This window comes from Balaenoptera physalus, assembly GCF_965194825.1.
Source record: "Balaenoptera physalus genome assembly, chromosome: 17".
NCBI classification, from domain to species: domain Eukaryota; kingdom Metazoa; phylum Chordata; class Mammalia; order Artiodactyla; family Balaenopteridae; genus Balaenoptera; species Balaenoptera physalus.
Window position 1 is genome coordinate 78,329,711 of NC_138895.1, and position 23,229 is coordinate 78,352,939.

General features: G+C 48.0%; 1 long non-coding RNA gene across 1 annotated transcript in view; it reads right to left on the reverse strand.

The window, feature by feature from the left end:
• Positions 1 to 23,229, reverse strand: part of LOC309646985 — a 74,135-nt gene that overhangs the window by 38,428 nt on the left and 12,478 nt on the right. The gene's annotated exons all lie outside the window — the stretch shown is intronic.

Genomic DNA, 23,229 nt, shown 5'->3' on the forward strand with positions numbered 1-23,229 from the left:
ACTTTCCTGGCAACAGATTCTTGTACTGAATACTTTACTCTAAATGGGCTAGTGATAATGCTTTTCCTGGGAAAAGCATTTTTCTTAGTCTGTTATTTTTGCTTCATTCTGTCTCTTGAACAGAGGAGATTAAAACTAGGGATTTTGTGTGTGTGTGTGGTCTTGAGGACTGAGAAGCAGGTAAATCAGACTGCAGTGAGAATTATTCAATAAATCTGCAGAAAGAAGCAAAGATGAAGGATGGAAAATCTTTCTGATTTCTTACAGTTCTACAAACCATGGGCTCACATCAGCGGCCTAGTTATATCTACCCCCCCTTTGGAATCCATTACATATCCCTGAAACTTAAAGACAAATATTCCTATTCGGTTAAACTAGTTTAAGTAAGTCTCTTTTCTTGCACTAAGAGTCCTAACTAATGCGTCTCCCAAAGACACCTAGATTGTAAACAGGGATTCAGCGCAGTCTCTCAGACAGAAGAAAGGCTGGGCTCTGAACCCACCACACATTGTAACTCCTCACGCCACCTTTCCGGACACTCTCTCTGTACACCCTCACCTTACGCTCCAGCCAAACCAAAGGACTGGCAATTATTTAAACTCTCCCTACAGCCTATCATCTACCTGTCATTGTAAATGTTGATCTCTGTACTTAAAGTTTCCTTCCCTTCTTGGTCTGGTACACTTGCATCTATCATGCAAGACTCAGCTCAAAAGCACTTGCCAGACTCAGCTCAAAAGCACTTCCAAGACTCAGCTCAAAAGCACTTCCAAGGCTCAAATATGGGTTTTATGTCTCCCACTGAGGTTTCCATACTAGTACACCTGGCTTTTCCAGTACACCAGCCTACTGCCAGGTTGCATATCCCCCTTCTGTGCACACAGCTTTCTGACTGTTAACGTGTCAGTCTCCCTCACCACAGCCGGCAGCAGGGACCAAGCCTTTCATCTCTTTATCTCCACTATCTGGCAGAATGCTTAGCACTTAGCAAGGACACAAGTAATGTTTTCTTTGTTTGAATAAACATTAAAACTAACATTTTTGGCTTTATACATTTCTTCCAGTACTGTGAAAGATGGTTGAAACCTGGTGCAGTGGGGGGAAAACATCCTGACTGGAAATCAAGATACAAACTGGGTTTATTTGGATAAATCTCATATCACCGTGGGATAATTGAATTGAGAAAAATTTCAGAGATTAGCTAGAAACACGGTCTTTGCTGCTGGGCAAACTTCCCCCTACCTTTTGCCTGCATCTTCCTTTGTCCCTATATAATAGCTCAATCTCCATACAGCAGCCAGGTGATCTTCTGGAAAATGTAAATCAGATTATAACATTATTTAGCTTAAAACCCTTCCATAGCTTTCCATTGCCTCCAGAATAGAATCCAAATACTTTATAACAACCTAACCCAAGTGCATCTCTCTGACTTCAACTTGTGCCACTTCCCCTCATTCTGTTTCAGAAACATTTACTTTCCTTCCATTGTAACTTACCAAGCTGGTACCTGCCTTAGGGCCATTGCATTGTTTTCTTTTCCCCCCTCAACCCTCATTTTCGAATGACTAAATCTCATCCCAAATAACATCTTTTCAAAAAGTCTACCCTGTCTCTTTAGTCTAAAGTAGTCTGACCCTTTCCCCATCACTTCCTGTATCGTTCCCCCTCTTCTGTTAGTTTCACATCTATCATCACCTTAAGTATTTTGAGGACTTGTTGGTTTACACCTATATTTACTCTCTCCTTTCTAGAATGTAAACTCTTTGATGGCAGAGATCATATCTGTCTTGTTCACTGCTGTTCACCAGGACCCAGGAAAGTGTCTGACAAATATAGTAGACTCTCAATAAATATGCATGGAATCGTTGAATACATATGAGTTCAAGTGTGGACTGTTCTTTACTATTTGGATGACTGTGGGGAAAAATCACTCATGTTCTCTGAGTCTCGGTTTTCTTATCTATAAAAGTTAAGAATCCTAGTAAACAATTCCATCTAACTTCAAAATGGCATGTTGCCATGATGGTGGGCCTTTGGGGGACATTAGAATGAAGGGACTTGCCCTTGGATAACTTTTTAATGACAGCCCCTTAATGCAAACACTGAAGTTGCACATGTCTGATGTCAAGGTTGATCAGCACAAGCCCAGCTGAGTATACTTTGAGTAGAAATGAAACTCAATCATTGACTTTATAATCATCTCTGGGGCTTTTCTATCCTGTGCATTTTACAGCCTGGAAATTGCATCATAAGATTAATGTATCTGTGTACCTTCCCTCGAATTTGTCTCTGTCCACCAACCTATGCAGAGAGGGAGTGTCTGGGTTTATCTAACATTAATGACAGTCTTGCTCTTGGTCCCGTGGCCCTGGCTCAGCAGGGAGGGTAAAAGTTCAAGCCCAACTGGACTACTGTTTATCCTCGGCCCTCCTTCCCAAGCCGTCGATTAGACTTCCAGAAAAAAATGGTTGTCAGAATCATGAGCCTCCCAGCATTTAGCAGAGGCAGTATTTTAAAAGATTAATGGACTGTGGCCAAGACTGCTTCTCCCCTTACTATATGTATTTCTTCGTGCAATTTACCTAACCTCTTTAAATCTAGTTTAGCTAATTCCACATTACAAGTTCTTTTTTTCCATAACATTTTGAAAGTATTTCTCCACTGTCTTCTTGACCCCATTGTTACTGTTGAGATATTTAATGCCAAGGTGATTTGTATTCCTTAGGGTTTGGTCTGTCTTCTCTCTCTGTAGAAACTTTTCGAGAAAGAGGAAAGCCTGGTGCTTAAGAACCCAGACTCCAGAACAAGAGACTGCTGGCTTCAAGAGCCATCTCACCTATGGCATGAGATCTTGGGCAAGTTACTTAAAACCCTCAGAAAATATTTACCTCCCCAAACTTGAATTTGAATTATACTGGCTTGCATATAAAAGCAAGTCACTGACCTTATGAATGAAGCACGACAACTGCCCCACATCTATGCTTTCATGTTGCTTTTCATGCCCCCTTAGACCTGGTAATGAGCAGAAAACCATAACAGATTTCTTATTGCAAGGAGTCTACAAAGGAAATCAACGGTCAAAGGAATGGAGATATGTGAGGACTGGGGCAGATCTTCTAAGGATCTTGTTCATAATCGTGTGCGGGGTTGATAATGTCTAGTAGCATCATGTCGGAATAGAGAATGCCTCCAATCCCAGAGGGCACCAGAACTGCCTGGACCGTGGAGCAAAGCTGGTCTTTGGAGCTGACTGATAACACACTGATCTAGCTGAAGCCCCACATGCACGATGGACTCCCTCTAACTCGTCCTGGCGTAGACTTTGCAGTGATACTGAATTGGGTTCAGATTCCACTTTCTGCCACCCTATTCATTTTATGGCCAAGTAATATAATGGCTCTATGCCTCCGTTTCTTCATTATAAAGTAGGGCCTGCTGTGAGCACAGATCAAGCACCTACCCTAAGCCGGCTGCTGTTTAGGAAGAGTGAGCCATGCCTCTGACCTCCAGGATTTCACAGTGGCACAGACAGACTAGCAGACGTACAATTACAATAAGGTGACAGGGCTGTGGTAGAGGCAGACGCAAGCGAGGGGTCACGGACGGTTTCTTCGTAAACCTGCACTGCAATCTCTTTTTCTTTTGATCTCTCAGCATGAAATCAATCGCTAACTCAAGCTTTCAATAATCACAGCACAGTGCTATTATAGCAGCTACTTTAGGGATACATGATCAACCCAGAATCTCACCCACGTCCTTTCTTTTGTGCTTAACACAAAGGGCTCTGGCAGGCAGTCAAAGGATTGGTTCTCCGTCCCTCTGCATCTCGAAGATGTCCTTCTGACCTCAACTTCTGTCACGAACTGCACAACCAAAGTAAGCCAGAGCCCGAGGCATGCTGGGAGCTTGGAGCCTGAGTCCGTGGAGAGTTAGGAGAGAGCAGGGAGTTGGCAGGAATGGGGCAGAGGAAATTGTGCCAGTGATTGGGATGGTCCCAGCGAGGAATGGTCATTGACAAGGGCCATAGAGAGTGTTAAAGGGATCTGGGTGAATGGGAAGTTGGTATGGCCTAGGATCACGCTATGTCCAGGGACTTGGAAACCTGACCAGGAAAAGGACAAGAGTAATGTTTCCTTCATCTCTGTCTCTCCCAGCACGGCAAGTACAGGGCCCCAGTACATATTTGTCAAATGAATTAATGAATAAATAAATCAGTAGACAAACAAAAATGGATTCCTCCAAGCCTGGAGGTAAACTTTCAAAGGCAAGATTACATGTCCCTTGGTCTTGTTGAGAGTGTATGCTAAAGAGCTCTGAGTCTTTAACAATTTAAACTTTCCCCAGAGAAGCAGAAACCGGGAGAAGCCAAAAGGCAGTATTTACAGAAGAATCCCAGGTTCTGCTCAGTCTGGCACATTTGTTGCAAACTCAGAACCAGCTGAGGATTTTGCTGCCCTAACCTCAGATGGCAGGCTGGGACTGTCAGGAACAGGCCCTGGTATTAGCATTTTAATAAAAGTGGAATCAAGCAGGATGCCATCCTCCGTGCCTGCCAACCAGGAATGAGCTAATAGAACAGGTCATCGTAGTCCGTCCTGGATATGAAGGCACATCCAGGAGGTGGGGTTGATAACACAGGCCTGGTCACAGGATCCCACACACTGAGGTCCAGGCAGTCACTCTAGAATGCTCCGTGCAAACACACACACTTTGCATTGAGACAACTACGGTGTACTAGGAAGAGGCTGAATTTATTTGGCTAAACTAGTGAGTGTGATATAAGATAAGCCAGGGGCCCAGAGTTGGAGGAAAACAGGCTGGAATCCCACTGGCTTCTAAATGACGGATGACGGCAAGTTTTCTAGCCCCTCTGAGCCTTAGTTTCCTTATTTGTAAAACAGGAATAATAAGATTTGCAGCAACACGGATGGACCTAGAGAATATTATACTTAGAGAAGTTAAGTCAGACAAAGACAAATACCATACAATATCACTTACATGTGGAATCTAAAAAATAATACAAATGACTCTAAAACAGAAACAGAGTCACAGACATAGAAAACAAACTTATGGTCACCCAAGGGGAGGGGGAGGGGCAAATTAAGAGTATGGGATTAACAGATATTGTACACGGCTATACACAAAATAAACAACAAGGATTTACTGTATAGTACAGGAAATTATATTCAACATCTTACAATAACCTATAGTGGAATATAATCAGGAAAAAAAGTAACTGAATCACTATTCTGTACACCTGAAACTAACACAATATTGTATATCAACTATACTTCAATTTAAAAAAAGACCAGAAAAAAAAAAGAATATCCACCTCGTAGGGTGGTGGAAATGTGAGAATTAAATAGGACGATACATGTAGAGCAGCAGCCCCAGCTACCGTCCCACCAGCTAATTGTCAATTCACGAGAGAGCCCGCAGCACGGAATAAAGCCCAGATACAGCATGGCTCTAGGAGAGGTGTGGTGCCATTTGGGCACCTGGAAGGCACCAGAACACCCTGCCCACGGCAGAAGCTTGAGTACGTTCACAGCGACTCTGGCAGCAGAAACCAACCCGCTTGTATCTGCTGCGACCAGAGCAGCGTAATGCGGAAGAACTGTTCCTGAGAACTTGTGAGACACCACTGGGGCCTCTCAGAAATAACCAAAGTGCTTCTTTATGTGGGAGTGATGAGACAGCCAAATGGGACGGCTTATCCTTGAGGTGAATCCAGCAAAGCAAAGCCGGGAGTAGATCATGTGCCAGAAGCACATGGTCACGCCAAGCCAGGGCCACCGCCAGGCCAGCCAGAGTTCAAGCGATGGGTGATGTTGCCCAACCGCAGCTTGTTGGGGGATCCAGGGACATGAGGGATTCCTCTGTGAAGTGGAAACATGATTTCTCCACATCGAATTCCCAACTTAATGCTCCGCGGGCGGTTTACTGAATTTTGTCTTAAGGAATACGAAGCACATCAGTGTGTCTGGGACACACCATGCAATCAGTGAGTGTTCCTCGAGTTGACTTGCAACAGAATGTATAATTTTATTGCCTCGGGATGTCATTCAAAAGGTTTTGGGAACCACTTCCATGTAATTAGTGAAAACGATCAGGTAGCTACGGAAACAAGAGCACATTACGGCGGAAGAGGTGGTTGCTTCTGGAATGCACATTTCAAAACAATTTCCCAACTATTTCCTGATTGGATCACCTTATTCTAACTTATCAAATTAGGTGAAACAGGAATTATTAGGTATATTACACTGGTCAGGTTGCCTCCACAACTGGAACTCACGGACCCTCGGATTTCCACAGTTCATGGATTTGGCAGGAAGTTTGAGACAAGCTTGCGCAAACCTCAAGGGATGGGAAGCCTCCTGTCCGACAGCCGATTCCACGTGCAAAGTGCCGGACAAACTGTAGGACCTCAAGCCACATCAGCCCCCTGCCCACCCGCTAGTGGACAATGTGTTCAAAGTGACTTTCTGAATTAGCTAAAATACCGTCCCACCAAGACTGGTCTCTAATGCAGAGTGTGCTGCACTCCACAGCCAAGGAGATCCCAGGAAAATCAAGAATTGAGACATGGACCTGGCAAGAGAGGAACCAATCAGACCTGAAATCGTATTGATTTCTTGACCTTAATTCAGCTCCTCAAATGTATGGCTCAATGACCTGTAACACTGACAAACGAGATGCGTCTTCGTGTTAATTGGGGTATTTGTATAAGGTGTCTCCCTCCCCTGGGTGGTCCCTACAGCACTCAGAGAGGAGGGGTCTCTCCAGGAGAGCAGGGGCTCTGCGCTGAAGATCTGAGGATTCTTGGGAGCGTTTGGTGCAGACACATGTGAGTTCAAATTCCAACTTTCCTATTTACTCTTTGGTAACTTTAACAAATCACTGGGCTCCACCTATGAAATGAGGCAACAACAGTAATTGTCCATGTAAGTATACATCTATTAGGGTTCTCTAAGAGCTATGTACAATTATATGTGCAATTGCTAGATACAATAACGTATGTTTGTGAGTCAGAGCTCATTCGACGCCTTCCCTGCCATGTCCTTGCTGTGTGGCTTTTGACGATGCACTTGACCTTCCTGGCTTTCATTCTCCTTAGCTGTGAAAATGGGGATGATAATCGTATCTCCGGCAGGGTTGATGTGAGGATTAAATGAGATTCTATATAAAGCAATTAGCACAGTGCCTACCACACAGTAGGCACTCAAACAATGTCAGCTATTCACAATAATAACTGTATTATTTTTATTATTGTTATCACCAGTCTGTGGAGGAGACAGACCTATAAATAGTTGTGATAAAGCACTTTTGGCCTAATCGTGAGGGAACTCCAGGGCAGAGTGACTAACACCGGGCGCTTGAAGGACAAGTGTCCCACAGGTTGGAGCAGCTGTGAGAGGGAGGGGGAAAAAGGAGAAAGAAAAAAATAAGGAATATGGGCACTAAAACCAGGAGAGAGTTGAGCGTTGACGAAATGTTAACATATTTTAACTTCACTTAAATGTCACACACACGGATGCACGCACACACACACACATACAACCCTAAACTAAAGACAGGAAAACAAAGGACTCTTGAAACAAGTTGATAAATGTAAGTAAGAAGGCCAGAGCACTAACAGCTATTTTGAATGACATGCTCAGAAAACACAGTATTCTAGATTCATGGGCTCCCGTCCTCATGGGATGAATCTGAGCTTTGGAGCCAACAGGCTGGGTCCTGTTGGCAGCTCTGCCCCCAGTAACAATGTCACAAAGTCACTCTGGACCTCAGTTACTTCACCTTGAAAGTATTGTTTAAAAAACTACAGAGAAAGCATGGAAAGCCCCAAGCAGAGTATCTGGCACACAACACATGCCCAGCAAATGACACAGCTAATAATAATGACAGCAAATACCAATATAGGATCTGCTAGGTACCAGTTCTCAGCACTTGGAATAGTCACTCATTCATGTGTCATGATTAGCCCCTGTGAAGGAACTACTACTATTATGCCTGATTTACAAAAGAGAAGTAGAAGGAAGGTTAATAACTTGTTCAAAGTCACACAGCCAGTCAGTGGCAGAGCTGGGGTCCAAATTCAGGCAGCCTTAACTTTTACCTCCATTGCCTCTCCCAGTGTAATAATGGGGGTAGCAGAAGAATCGTTCATTAGAATCACAGGTTCTTAGAAAGAAAAAGCCTAGGATTTTATTTGTTCAACAAACCTTTACTGAGGGCACTATCTGGGCCAAGGGTCAGGCCAAGCACTAGGTATACAATCATTGGGGAATCAGGTAAATTTCTCCCATAAATTCATTTTCTCTTCGAATTCCTAATTGTGGGTAGAAAAAGGGAAGAAGCTACAGTGGTGTACCGGAGCCAGCTCACACGGGCTTGCAAAAGCCGATTATTAAATTTTCAGAAATTTTGCAAGGTGGTTGTTAAAGCCAGCCATTAATGAAAATTAAATTACAGAAACATAATTAATTATATTAATAACAAAGATAATAAATTATAAAACTTCATCACTTGCTAATTATTTTGCTACAGTTTACTGTATCTATGCTCTTAAGGTAATTTGCATCTATTGCCCGTTTGGTGGAAAAACTATTAGTGATGCATCTCTTCCCAACTCCAAGTTCAGTGGCATCATATTGGTAGCTTGAAATCAGTTATGGTGGGAGTGTTTACACCACAGAAGTCAGCAAACTCTACAAATCAGTGCTTGACTTATTGTTTTGTTGATTGTTTAGACTTTGAAAAGTGATGGAGAAAATGGCAATCATATATCATGTCTGTAAGTACTTTGTTGTGAGTAGCACAGAATCTGAGGAAATAGTCTGGAATTCCAAAACTACCATCTATCTGACTCAGCAAAGAAGCTGCCCATGCCGTTGAAAAATGAGTGAAATCTTGACACACAATTCCATTGTTTCACGTTCATCTTATTCATTAACGTATGCAAAACTATCAACTAACATTCGTGTTGAAACTACTCATTCATCAATTACAACGATAGGTTGTCTACAGATAAAACCAATAAAAAGTAAAGCTGTAATGACATAAAAAAAAAAACCAGTAAAAAGTTGGCAAAAATCATCCACAGCGTTCTGTAAGAATCTATTGGCTATATGGAACTTATAATAAAGAATATATTGTATATTTTACTATTATTTATAAATTGTGTGCCACGCATCTTTTATATAAGTAAAATTTATAAGCTTATGTGTGTGTGTATATGCATACATTCTTCCCATAGAGCCATTTGTTAAACATTTACCAGCAGACTTCTGGAAAAGGGTGAATTAGGGACTTCCCTGGTGGTCCAGTGGTTAAGACTCTGCGCTTCCACTTCAGGGGGCGCGGGTTTGATCCCTGGTTGGGGAACTAAGATCCCACATGCCGTGTGGTGAGGGCCAAAAAAAAAAAAAAGAGGGTGAATTAGATCTAATTCACAGGGGATGTGAGGCAGGCATGTATATTTAGAAAATATGCTTCTGAAAATATTTAAAGGCCTCCCCACTTCCCCCACTGAGAGCTTAGTCTTAGCATTATAAGCCCACGTGTCACTCAGGGCTTTCCTCACCTAGAGACAGAGGTAAACTTGGCCTAAACACCCCTCTGCCTGGAGTATGTGTACTCAGGGCCCTCCCCAGCGCTTTGGTGAACCCCTGCCCTGTCTTCCTCTTGGTGGATTCAATTCACTTCTTCTCCTTCCATGCTTGTTGTTTTGGCTTAGCTTTGGCCTGACCTGGGCAGAAACCCCAACTTCCAAGAAGCCCTTTCCCAAGAATAGTCCACCAAGCAAAATATCAAGAGTCAAAAAGATTGTACTAGGGAACCGATGCCCCAGGAAGCAGCTCTTGTGATGAACAGGATTCAATGGAAAAAGTATTTCAGTTTCCTCACCCCTTAGGTGGGCAAACTCTGAAGCATGTTTCTCACTGTCTCCCCAAGGTCCCCATAAGAATTACCTGCCAGTTTCCCTTGGAAATAATCTGCTCAACACGTCTTGATTGCCTTTCTTCCCTTTCTCGGCTCACTTTCCTTACTCCCCTACTGCTATTTCCTGGGATCATCTCCCACCAAGCAAAGCAGAATCATTGTTTCATGGCTATAATGGATGGATTGCAAAAAAATGGTCCCAGTTCTTCATCTCTTACTGTACCCAAGCCCTTATAATGTGACTTCACAGCTCTTCCCATCAGCCTTGTGGATGCCATTCGTCAGTGGAATGCAGTGGAAGGGTCAGTGTGCCATTTCTGAACCTGAGTTTCAAGGAGTGATGTGCACTTCCACTCTCTCTTTCTCAATCCTTCACCATCAGACATGCAGCCTGCTGGAGTATGAGACGACTGTAGCAAAACCAAAATCAGCCCTGTTGCCTAAGCTGAGGACCAGAATATAAGAGAGAGTCCGGCCAAAATTAGCAAAGCTACCTTGCCAAATTTCACCTGACTACAGATATACAAGTGAGCCCAGCCAAGCCCAGGTCATGTCAGTAGAACCAGTCAGCTAATCTACAGGTCAGTAAACAAAAGTAAATGTTAACTGCTGTATGCTACCAAGCTCTGTGCTCGGTTATTACATGCAATACTGTAGCGAAAGATAACCAGCTAATCTATAGGTCAGTAAACAAAAATAAATGTTAATTGCTGTATGCTACCAAACTCTGTGCTTGGTTGTTACATGCAATGCTGTAGCAAAAGATGGCCTGGCTATGAATCACATTTTTCTGTTTCTTTCTATGTCTAGTAATTTGGTATTGCATCCTAGACATTAATTAAAGATACACTGTAGAGACTCTGGATTCTGTTACGCTCCTTTTAGATTATTGATTTTCATTTTAGCAGGCAGGCAGTTAACTTGGCTGATCTCAAACTCCAAACCTTGTCTCCCCTTCAGTAGCCAACAGAGAAATTTCTACCCAGTTCTTTTCATTTTAGCTGGACTACTTGGATTTGCCCCAAGAATACATAATTGAAGACAGAAATTTAGGCAGAGTTTATATATGGAATTTAGGCTGCCCCCTCTGTGTTTCTCTCCTTTACAGATTTCTCCTCTCACTTTAGAGATGTGGTGATTGTCCCAAACTCAGTCCTCTTGATCCCTCAAAGAGTAAAACTTCAAGTATCTATCTGAATTTTTTGCTATAACTTGAACTTGCTCTCAGGTGCAAAGGTATAAAATGGGAAATTCAGTCAGGGATGATTCCTTCTTCAGGTGTCAGATCCCCTCTAATTTCTACCTGTTTTTGTCACTCTCCAGGGCCTTCACATAGTGCTTTTTAAAAATATTTTGCCCAGAGTTTACAATTGTTGTTAGAAGGAGCGTTGGTCCATTACAAATGACTCCACAGTTACTAGAAGCAAACTTTCAGCAACAGACATCTGATGAGCTGATAGAAACACAGCTCTCCCTAGCAAGGTAGCTTGAATTCAAATAAGCAAAAGAATCTCTAAGTTGGAAGTCATCTAGTGTTTGCTCAATCGATGTTGCTGAATTAAATTGAACAACAAATGTTGGGATCTCAGGGACTGATTTGTACAGCTGTAACATGGCTCTAATCAACGGCTTATTGACTGTTGTTCAGACTGGTGCTGCAGGAAATGTCTGTGCGCCAGTCCTGAGAGCCCAAAGATCAAGGGACCTGGGAGGATGGAATGCTTTTGCTCAGAACCAGGCTGGAAAATCATCTCCCTCCCATAACAAGTTGCCACAATTCTAACACCTTTAGGAAAGTCAGAGAAGTTCACAGAACTTAAGGGAAGGTTGCAAGAGGCAATGAAGGAACACTGCAGTTTGGAGCTTCTGAGAACTAGAAGACATATTCTCATAAGGAAAATGTCCTAGTGTATTCGAATATAAATATATGACCACATAGTTTATCATTCAAAACAGGGCACTTGTGAGAGTGGAAGGGGCTTCTAGTAATAATTATGCCAAGGCAACAGGCCTGAAATAATACTGCTGCAGTCAAATTGGTATGTATAAAACCCTGAATGGCAGTGGGTGTGGTATTGTGCGATGGTGTTGGAAGATGGTGTATTGGAAGATGGTGTATCCCTGATTCCCTACCAGCAATAAAATCATGGCCAGTGCAGTTGTTACCCAGTCATCTTGGGTACCAACAGCATAGCTCTAGATGGTCCTGGAACTTCAGCACTGGGCACTTGGCAAAGGCAGGAGGTTGGAATAGATACACTGGCCCCTGGAGCTGGAGCAGGTTTAAAACTAAAGATAGCCAAATACCCCATTTTCAGTGTCCAAAGGAGCCTGGAAAATGCACACTTGAGTCACATAGAAGCTGATATCCCAAGTGGATTGAACATGGCAAGCAACACCCACTCTGTGGCAATTCTAGAAGCCATGGCATTCTAACTGGTTTCATTCATTCATCCATTCGTTCCATAAACATTTATTGATCCAGGGCACTGGGCTAGGAGCTGAAGACACAGTGCAGTTTGAAAGGCACCCCAGTTCATAGGGGCCAGGGTCTGGCCTCAGCAACTGGGGCTTTGAGGGCTAGTCAGGTGGTCAGGGCTCTGCTGACATTGCTGAGATTCAGTCCTGGGCTGCAAGGCAAGCAGAGAGCTGGCAAACAAACAGGAACTGTGGCAAAACTCAGATTACAAAAAAGCATGCACCTTGGGATGGTGCTGAGAGCTTATAGCTGGTGTACCTGTGAGTACGAGTATCACTTCTGCAAGTTCTGTGCAGCTGAAGTCGGGCTGAGGTGCACTGAGGACTCCCAGACCCCGCCTGCCACTGGCTTGCGAATGATAAGAATCAGCCAGTCAAGTCAGCGGGACAGACATGCTGAGCCTGAGGGTGGATGCTTGGCTGGGTGGGGAAGCGGGGCCAGGGGTGAAAACGGGGGCCAACGACCCAATCTACACACCACACCGATACCATCCCATCCCCTCAACACCCTGTAAGGTGGACAGCACCATCCCTAGTACAGAAAACTAAAACTCAGGGGCGTTCATCCACCTATGAAGGTTAGAGAAAGAGCCAGAAACGAAACAAGCGCCACACCCTCAAGTGCCGACTCTCCTTCCAATCATCGACGCTGCCCGAACTAGAGGAAAGGGCTGGCACAGAGCTGAGTCTGTAAGTACTCGGTTCCCAAGGCTGAGGAAATGAGGACAGCCCTGTGTGCCCTGGAGACACCCGTGGAGGGTGCTGGCGCGCCCTGGAGTCTGGAGTAGAGCGGGGGGCAAGTAAAATCAACAACGCTCAGGGGCTGGGCTGTATCTGTCCCCTGTTGACAGCATCTGGACCCAGGAACATCAGTAAATTAAATCCAGGCCTCCAAGCTGAGACCTGAAAACGTCTAGAGCTGGGTTTCACCCCGACAATCGCCCTCAGAGTCAAGGACAACTGCTGTGAACAGAGGGACACTGCTTACACAGCCAAGTGCCAATGAGGATGAATGTATCTGGGCAGGGGTTCTGACCCTGGGGAGGTTGGGGGCTGGCTGGGGGACATTCATCAGCCGAGCTTTGCCTCATTCCAGCGCCCTGAGGAGATGCCTGGCTCTGGTGTTCAGACCTGAGTCCAAATTCTGGCCGTACCACTCAGGCTTCTCATCTGCGGAATGAGAGTGATGACTTCCACTTTCCAGAACATCCAGAAGCTGGGAGCAGAGGCTGTTAGGGTCCACCTGGATCCCTTCTGCCACAGGTGCACCCAACCCCCAGCTGCTTCAAGGACTATGGGGAATTCTACCCCATAAGAGCCTGGGAGGTTACACACCTGCCCCAGGTGGCCAGTGACCATGATGGACATAAAAAAGCCCAGCCCTCTTGTCTCAAGAGGGGACAATTCTGTGGCACAATTTACACTCCAGAGCCCCTCTGTGGACCCAGCCCAGGCTAGACTTGTCACCTTCCCTGGGACCACATCCTTGCTCCCCTCCTTCCCCCTCCCTACCTGTCAGGGGTTCTCCAGAGAACAGACCCATAGGACATACGAGCTGATGCTGTAATCCAGAGGCGGAATTTCTTCTTCAAGGAAACCTCAGTGTTTGCTCTTAAGACCATTCACTCATTGGGTGAGGCCCACCCACATTATTGAGGGTCATCTCCTTTACTTCAAGTCAACTGATTATCAATATTACCACATCTACAAAATATCTTCACACCTAGATTAGTGCTGAATTACATCATTAACTGGGTACTATAGCCCAGCCAAGTTGACACCTTAAACTAACCCATCACATACCCACCTTCTTCACTCCCTCACAGGTTTTGTCTGAAGATCACACCCTCATTAAATCACATGCACCTTGCCTCAGGCTCTGCTTCCAGGGAACCCAACATGAGATAAAGGTTAAACTGCCCACTGATCTCTCAGCTCCCTGACCACTGATCCCTTCTTAAGGTATTTGATGATTTGGGCAAACAAATCATCCCATGTCCTAAAAGCAGTTACATTTTAGTGGAGGACGGCTGGAAAGAAAAGGGACTTCGGGACTCAAAGGAATGTCTTCTATGCTTAGACTCTGGGTGACTTTCTCTGCTGTGGTGAAAGTTGGGGTCCCAGGGTTCTTAGCTGGGATTTGTGGCCGTGGATTTGCTGTGTGACCAAGGACAAGCTATTCATCTTTTACAATGCCAGCGATGGGAGATGGGGCTGAAAGCTCGTGACTGGAGAGGCCAGGCTGAACCCTGTGTACACTGAGGTTATAGAGGAGCAGAAGACAAAAAGCAGGCAAAAGACTTGAATTCCAGGCAAGAGGCGCTGGGGAGAGGAGATCAGGTCAGGCAAGGGCTTGGGGGCAGAAGAAGGAGCAGACACACTGTGAGCACAAGGCCACATGGCCGAGAAAGAGAAAGAGGCTCAGTGAGGCTCCCTGCGTTCCTCACCCTGCCCCGGCCTCACACATCCTTCCCTCATCCCCCTCTTCTTAAGGTGCCTGCGTGACTCTCCCGATCTGCCAACCAAAGGAACCAAGTGGCATCTGGGTGGCCCTTCCCCTGACTTGTTCATGTGGCCACTCCTACTCACCTTCAGATCTCAGCACAACCTCAGCCTCCTCCGGGTACCCTCAACCTCTCCATCTGATATAGACACCTACCCCAAGTTACCATGCTCCTGGAACACTGTGATGTCTAATTTCTCATTCTCCTTCCTGGTTAGACTGTGAGCACCCCCAGGACTGGGGCTGCGCCTTATCTGTCCCTGGACCCAAAGCACCGTGAGTGGCACACAGTAGGTGCTCAGTGAACCAATGAGACACAAACAGGGCCCCGTGCCAGTGCGCAGGAAAGGGGAGAGAGAGGCAGCCCCGGTCACAGTGCTCCCATCTTTTAGAAGTGGCAGGCACGTGCCTCGTTATCATTTGAAGTTGGTTGTCACAGTGCCATGGCCCAGACACACCCCCAGGGCAACACGAAGGAAAAGTGAATTCCAAGTGGGCAAGCCCAACAAGCCCTCCAGGAGCAGGGGGCACCTGAGCTGGCTGAGAACAAGGAGGGGAATGCCGCCAAGCGAACAGGAGGGGCTTTGCCACAGGGCCTTGGAGCCACAATGGCGTCTGGGAGGTGGGAGGACCCAAGTTGGGGAGACAGTGAGGGGCCCCCCAGGGGACTTCCGGGAGCCCTTCACTAGGATCTGCCCCATCCGTGCACCAGTCAGGCCCAGTGCGAAAGCAAAGGCCATCCATTGGCTGGTGTGAGTCGATGTCAAGGCCCAGCTTGGATTTACAGTGACGTGCATTGATTTTGGCTCTTGGAGGATGTCAGCTCACCCATAAATTAGAAGATTTATCTCAAGGAGCTACACAGATAAGTGGTTTTGCACATAAATACCTTTTCTTTCTCAGCTAAGAGTGCTAACGTGCTGAGGACGTCTGTGGGAGAGGCTTTAGGGAGCTCCTGCCATATCCCCAGGTCCGGCTCTGGGCAGGCATATGGACACAGCCAAGTACAACTGCAAGGTGCCCCAACCCTGGTCCAACCTCAGCTCAGGAAAGGGTGTGCCGTTGGCCTTGCCTACCTTGCTTCGTGCTAAAGGATTCACTCACTCACTCATTCATTCATCAAACATCAACTGAAGGTCTGTTCAGTCGATGGCCACTTCTGGGGCCAGGGGCTGTGGATGGATGCAGAGGGGGACTAGCCCAAGTCCCTGCCCCCCACCCCCGGAACTCACATGCCAGCAGAGGACACAGGTGATCAATGACTGAGATGACATCAGGTGTGCTCTGCGCTGTGAGGAAAGTAAACTGACTGACGTGAATGATATGACCAGGGCGGGTGGAGGCTTTTCAAATGGGGTGGTCAGGGCAGGCCTCTCCGAGGGTGGCCTCTGAGCCGAGCCTTGAAGGATGAGAATGAGGTAGACTTGCAAAGAGGAAAAGGAGGGAGGGCATTCCAGGCAGAGGGAATTACAGAGGCATGGGAGAACTTGGAATGTTCCAGAAACAGAAAGGAGGCTAGAGTGGCTGGATGTTGGTGAGCAAGTGGGAAAGAGGTGGGAGGACGGCATCAGGGGCTGGATCCTGCAGGCCAGTGGATGAGGTTCACACGTGACTGAAAACATCACGGGCAGCTAGCGAAATGGCCTTAAGCGGGGAAGTGAGATGATTGCATTTGGGTTTGCAGGATGGTCTGGAGCGCCACTGGAGACTGGACTGGGGGGATCACAGGCGCGGAGGAAGGGAGGGCAGTTAGGGCATCTGGGCATCCAGGTGAGCGGGAAGGGAGGCTACTCAGAGGTGAGGGAGGTGACAGGAAGCAGAAGGATACAAGCTGCATCTTTGGAGAACGTGGTCGATTCCTACGCCAGGAGAGAGGCCCGGCCAGCTGGCTTCCCAGGCTACAGCTGCTGCAAACACAGCCAAGGCCACCCATGTGGAGACCACACAGCCCATCCCTGCAGCCCACCGACACCGTCCTCGGATTCCCACGTCCGGGCTGCCCCGGGGCTGAGTCTTCTGAAGCCTGAGCGGCAGTAGCCGGACACGCTCTGCTCCGTGGATTGAATTTATGTTCCTACAAGCCCAGGGGAAGCTCCACAGAAAAGCAGACATTGTTCCACGTACCAAATGACCCCTTCACCTAAAATCCGTCCTCATGTAGGGTCTTCTCCCTTCTATTTGGATATCCTATTATTTTTTTTATCATCCTCCTATAATTCTTGAAGAGGATTTTTCCCATCAGTTTTCCTATAATAAGTCCTCATTAAAAGGCGGTACTTTGGTTTGTAACCTTGTGTTTGTGATCAGGTTGAGTATTTGGGAAAATGGCTTTAGACTTACTGGTCCCAAATGAATCTGTTGGGGGTGAACTGTCCCTGTTTTAGCATCCTCCACAGGACCGCTGTTTTTCAGAGCTGAGGATGGACCGGGAACAGAACACTGAAGGCTGCCCTCACCCCCTCTTCCCACAGAAGACCCACCAGGACACATCGAAGGACCTCCATCCAGCATGGCAGACACCGCCGTTATCTCCTGGGTACCTGATTCAGTTCAGGTATCAGAGGAGGTTGCCCTCTCAAATCAGAGTTGTTTCCAGTTCAAATGAGACACTTTGATTTATCCAAAGATGAACCCTGGGGGCAAGAAGGAAAGGGAGGGAATGCTGGGTTAAGTGCTATGGATAGAAGAGGACAAGGAAAGGGGTTCAGCTGGAGTCCTGGAGGTCCCGGAAAAACACAGCCTGTATAAGCCTTCCTTGAAGAGTGGGTGAGGACCCCACATGGGGCCACCCAAGCATGGTATCAAGGAGGATTTAATAAAGGGGTTATCAACAAAGGGGATGGGAGGGTGTGGAGAAATCACAGGGGAGAGTGCAAGATATGGGGGCTGGTAACAGTGGGCACCTTTATTGACCTGAAGCCCAGCAGGGAGAGGAAGGGCCATTCCCACCACCAGAGCAGAGACCTGTGCGTCCTATAGGAGCTGGGACCTACGGTCAAGGGATACAAAAGTCCTCAGTAACCCTGCAGGGGAGTAAACACCCCAACCTCTCTCTCCTTCTTCCTCCTGACCTCTCACTGTTGCTCCCCACTGGTCAGACCAGAGTGCAAGGGGGCCAGTAGAGGCAACTCATATATGTCTTGAGTTTCCTTTCGCTGCTGTAACAAATTATAACAAACAGAATGTCTTAAAACATCACAGATGTATTACCTTACAGTTCTGAAGGTCTGGGGTTCAAAATGGGTCTCGTTGGGCTAAAGTCAAGGTGCAAGCAGAGCTTCATTCCTTCAGACCCCAGGGGAGAACCTGTTCACTCCCTTTCCTACTTCCAGAGGCTGCCCACGGTCCTCAGTCCATGCTGTCTCAGTCTGTTTGAGCTGCAATAACAAACTACCAGAGACTGGGTGGCTTATAAACGACAGGAATGCATTTCTCACAGTTTTGGAGGCTGGAAGTGCAAGATAAACTGATCCAAGATCTAAGATGGCGGTCTTCTCGCCGCTTCATCACAAGGTAGAAGAGTCAAGGAAGTCCTCTGGGGTCTCTTTTATAAGAACACTAATCCCACTCATGAGGGCTATCCTCTCAAGACCTAAAGGCCCCACCTCTAAGGATGGGGGGCTTAGGATTTCAAGATATGAATCTGGGCAAAACACAAACATTCAGTCCATAGCACATGCAGTATCTGTGACTGGTTTATTTCACTTAGCATAATGTTCTCCAGGTCTAACCATGTTGTTGGAAATGGTACGATTTCCTTCTTTTTTGAGGGTGAATTCTATACACGCACATTTCACATTTTCTTCATCCATTTGTCTGTCAATGGACATTTTGGATGTTTCTAAATCTTGGTTACTGTGAATAACGCTACAATGATCATGGAAGTAGAGATATCTCTTCAAGCTCGTGATTTCAATTTTAAATATATCATCCCAATTAAATTTCAGTCATCTTTCAGGGCAGAATGTTGTTTTTTTGTTTTGTTTTGGTTTTTATCCTACTTTCAGATGAGGGAATGAGATGCAGAATTAGTAATGGTGGGTAACTTGAAGCTCTCACCACATGCCAGGCCCTAGAAGTTCGGGACACTCTTGTAGACAAGGCAGTAAGTGGCAGAGCAGACAGGGCTGCACTAGCCGGGATCATTGCCCCGTTCAGAGCCTGGTGCAGAGAAGATGCCTGGGAACTACCTGGTGGGGGGATGAATGCAGGGGCTGTGAATGTCCACCTCTCGGGAGGGTATCGGAGCATCGAAGACAAGGGGGAAGGGAGGTGTTTAGAAAGACTGAGCCGTCTCGTGGGAAACTTTCAGCTTCTAATCTTCCCTCCACAGGAACAGCCCTAAATGTTTGGGAACTTTCTGGGACTTTGCCTCCAAAACAGTCTGCACCCCCCTACACTCTTTTTGTGACTGTGCTGGAAAACACTCTCTTTCTCTTTTTTCTCATTCCCTGATAATGCATCAAGAGAGACCAAAATTGGAAGTCCAATTCCTGGCACCAAAGCAGTGGGTCCAGGTGCTGCATCCCAGGCTTTGGAAAGAGTCAGCCCCGAGGCAGCCAAGGACATGGGAGCTGCCAGAGGCAGGCACACCACCCAGGGAGGGGGCAAAGCCCTTCCTTCAGGCGGAGAGAAGGGCTGGAAAAAAGAAGAAAATCAAGAAAGGTGGGGAGAGGGCCAACCACTTACACGAGAGCACCGAGGAAGGCTAAGAACCCACACATACTGGGCTCCTGTCGTCTTCGGCAAATATTAAGGCACAACGGCAGCCATCTCAGTGCCACTCCGATCTGATCAAATGGCACTTTCATCATCACAGCACAGAACAGAGCAGGAGCTGAATGGTGGCAAACGGATGCTCAGCTCTGTGTGTGTGTGTGTGTGTGTGTTTTAGAGTCAACCATTAATAATTCATGCCGCAGCTAAATGCCGAGAGGGTCGGAGCCATCCTCAGCGCCCTCCCCCAGGCACCAGCACCTGCTCCCCGCCACCGACCCCTCTGGGGGACCGCCGGTCCCTCTCTCTGCCTGGGACCAGAAGCGCCTGCCTGCTGTGTCATGCAGCGCCTGACACGCCCGGGACAAACGCTGACATCCTGCGTCAGGCTTTTCCTTCCACCCACCCAAAATCAGACAGGCTACAATGTGGCGATTTATCCTCCCTCCCATTGTCCTCAGCCTCACTCCTGCCCCTCAGAGGATGCGGGCCAGCTGGACAGGTCCCCCGGGTCACAAGCTTAATTCCCATTGGCCCCTGCCCCGCAGCAGCAGCCTATCCGATGTGAGCCTGGACATCCAGCCCTAGGACTAGCTTTTAGTGATGCCCAGATGCTTCTTCGAGGCACTGGGCAGGTTTCAAAGGGGGTGACGAATGCTGTAGTATTTCGCCCCTCCTGCCCCCCAACCCAATTCTTGGCGCAGTTTGTCCCGGCACATCCCTGGACAGACGTTCCCATTCCTCACCTGAAAAGGGTTTCAGGACATCTCCTGTCCCTGCCCAACTCCATTCCTCAAAGTGGCCTGACACGTTATCATGGTGGTAGCCGTGCGGTCCCCGTAGCGGGGAGGGGAGGTCTGACTCAGGCCCCCAGCAGCTGGTGCAGCCGCAGCCCCGAGGGAAGCCTCTCGTCTCACCCCACAGTCCCCTGAAGTCGGGGCCTGGCACAGCCACGCAGCCCACGAGAAATCAAACCAAGGCCGCAAGGCAGGGGAGGGACACAGCTGTGTTACTGCGGACGCCCTGGGGGTCAGCGGAGACTGTGAATATCACACAGCAGACCCACACACCTCACACAATTACTTCTTGGTGCCGTTTTTCGTTCCCCATTTACCTCCTGAGGGCTCATTTTTAATTCAATAACTATTTAGGGACTGCGTACCATATGCCAGGCACTGAACGAGGCACTGGGGGTAGAGCAGTGAGCGAAATACAGCCGCTGGAGCTTGTGTGTGTGTTTTGGGGTCGGGGGGAGCTAATCACAACATATGGGTGCGGGTACGGATAGAGACGGGGATGCAGACTGCAGATACAGATGTCAGCATTGCACTGCGGGGGGAGGGAATAAATGAGTCACGAGGACCCTTCACCACCTCTGTAGACGCCATCTCTGCCCAAGCTGTTTTGCAGGAGCTTGCAGTCAACTATGTCCAGTTCAAGCTCCAGCTGGCTAAGAGGCTAAGACCGGCTGGGACCACCACCCCTCCACCTGGCACGCGTTCTGTTAGTGTCCGCTCGGTGACCTTTCCGCGCCAGGGGGCCGAGACCTCCACCTCAGAACACGCCCACGCTGCCGTTTTCTGCACATGCGTCCCATGGAGAAGCACGTAGCTTAGCCGCACCTGTGCGGAATGACGATGACCCTCACCTTTTCCTTGTCTCCACCCTCCTCTCCCCAAGCTCCCCAAGCCTCAGCCCACCGGCTGCTTCAGCCCATAAATATCCCAGCCCCTCACCTTCAGGGAAGCGGACTGGAGTTCTGTCCTCCCGTCTCCTCGCTTGGCCGCCTCACGAATAAACCTCTTCTCTGCAGCAAACCTCGGCGTCTCAGCGTTTGGTCCGCTGAGTGTCGGGCCAACGAACCTGGTTCGGTCACAGGAGGGGCAGCCGGAGGCCGGGAGGCCGGAGGGAGAAGGCAGCGGGAGGCGAGCGCAGAGAGGCCCTGGCCCGACGAGGCACCCCGGGGGCGTCCCCCCACTGAGGGAGGGGGCGGCAGTGGGCGGCGTGCGCAGAGGGTCCCCCTGACCTGACGGTGTCGTCACGGGCCCGTGCAAAGGACACGGGCAGGAGAAGGGAAGTCGGCCGGGGGGGAGCAGAGCATCCAGGCCTTATGGTGCTGGGACCCGTCCGGCGGCTGTGAAGGGGGCCCAGGGACCAGCCTCTGGATGGTTCTACAGGGCAGAGTGCCGGCTCTGCTGACGGACGGGAAGTGGGGTGAATAGAGGCCCCTCCTCCTGGTGGAATCCACACCCTTCTCTCCACCTGGAGGAGGGCGTTGCCTGCTGCCCGCAGCTCACTCCCACTGGGCCCCGAGGCGCCAGACCAGCTCCGACCTGGCTGAGCTGCCGCTTCTACTCTTCCCCAAGCGCTAAGTGCAGAGGAGAAGGGAATGAACCTTCCCCGTGCCCAGGGCCTGCTGTGTGCGGGAGCAAGGCCAGGCCCTTTGCTACACACCCTCAGCCAGTCCTCCCAACTGACCTGTGCTAGGGTCCCCAGTTCACAGATGGGGTGTCTTGACATCTCAGACTAGTGTGGGCCGGGGACAGCCCTGCGGGGTCTCTGCTACAGAAGCTGGCAGGCAGGGAGTCACGGCTCTCACCATCTGACTCCAAGCCACTTCCCTCTTCCCTTAAGAAAACTCTGGTTTCCTCTCTCTCCTGGTACAGAAAGGCTCTCCCGCCACCAGCTGTCAGCCTCTCTCACTCAACTGTTTCACTGATTCAAAGACACACCCTCTGCTCTTCCTTCCCCGATTCCTCTCTCCTCCTCCCTTGGTTTTAAGACTTTGAAAAGGAGAAATTTTATGGGAAAAGAGCTGCATACAAAATCATATATATTCTGTAAACTCGTTTTATAAAACAAAATATATGTTTATGCTTACATAAATACGTTGAACACTAATCCACAAAAATCTAAACAGTTTAATTCTCTAGAATTTGTATTTTCTTCTTTGTTCTTTTCTATATTTTCCAAATCACCTGCCATTTATGGGAAGCATTATTGCACGAGGTTTACAAACATGGGCTCTGGGACCGGGAAGCCTGGATTCATCCCTGGGCCCACAGACTCCTCTGATTTGGGGCCAATTCTCGGCCTCATTGGGCCTCTCCTTTCTCTTCTCTAAAATGGGGATCAGGACTCCCCTGGTGGCGCAGTGGTTAAGAATCCGCCTGCCAACGCGGGGGACACGGGTTCGAGCCCTGGTCCGGGAAGACCCCACATGCCACAGAGCAACTAAGCCCGTGAACCACAACTACTAAGCCTGTGCTCTAGAGCCTGTGAGCCACAACTACTGAGCCCGAATGCCACAACCACTGAAGCCCGCACGCCTAGAGCCCGTGCTCCGCAACAAGTGAAGCCACCACAATGAGAAGCCCGCGCACGGCAACAAAGAGTAGCCCACGCTCGCCGCAACTAGAGAAAGCCCGCACACAGCAACGAAGACCCAACGCAGCCAGAAATTAATTAATTAATTTTTAAAATAATAAATAAATAAATAAATAAATAAAATGGGGATCATAATAACACCCCTTCCTCCATCCTCGGGCTGTTAACAGGACCCAGCGGGGTAGGGCCGGGGAACTGCG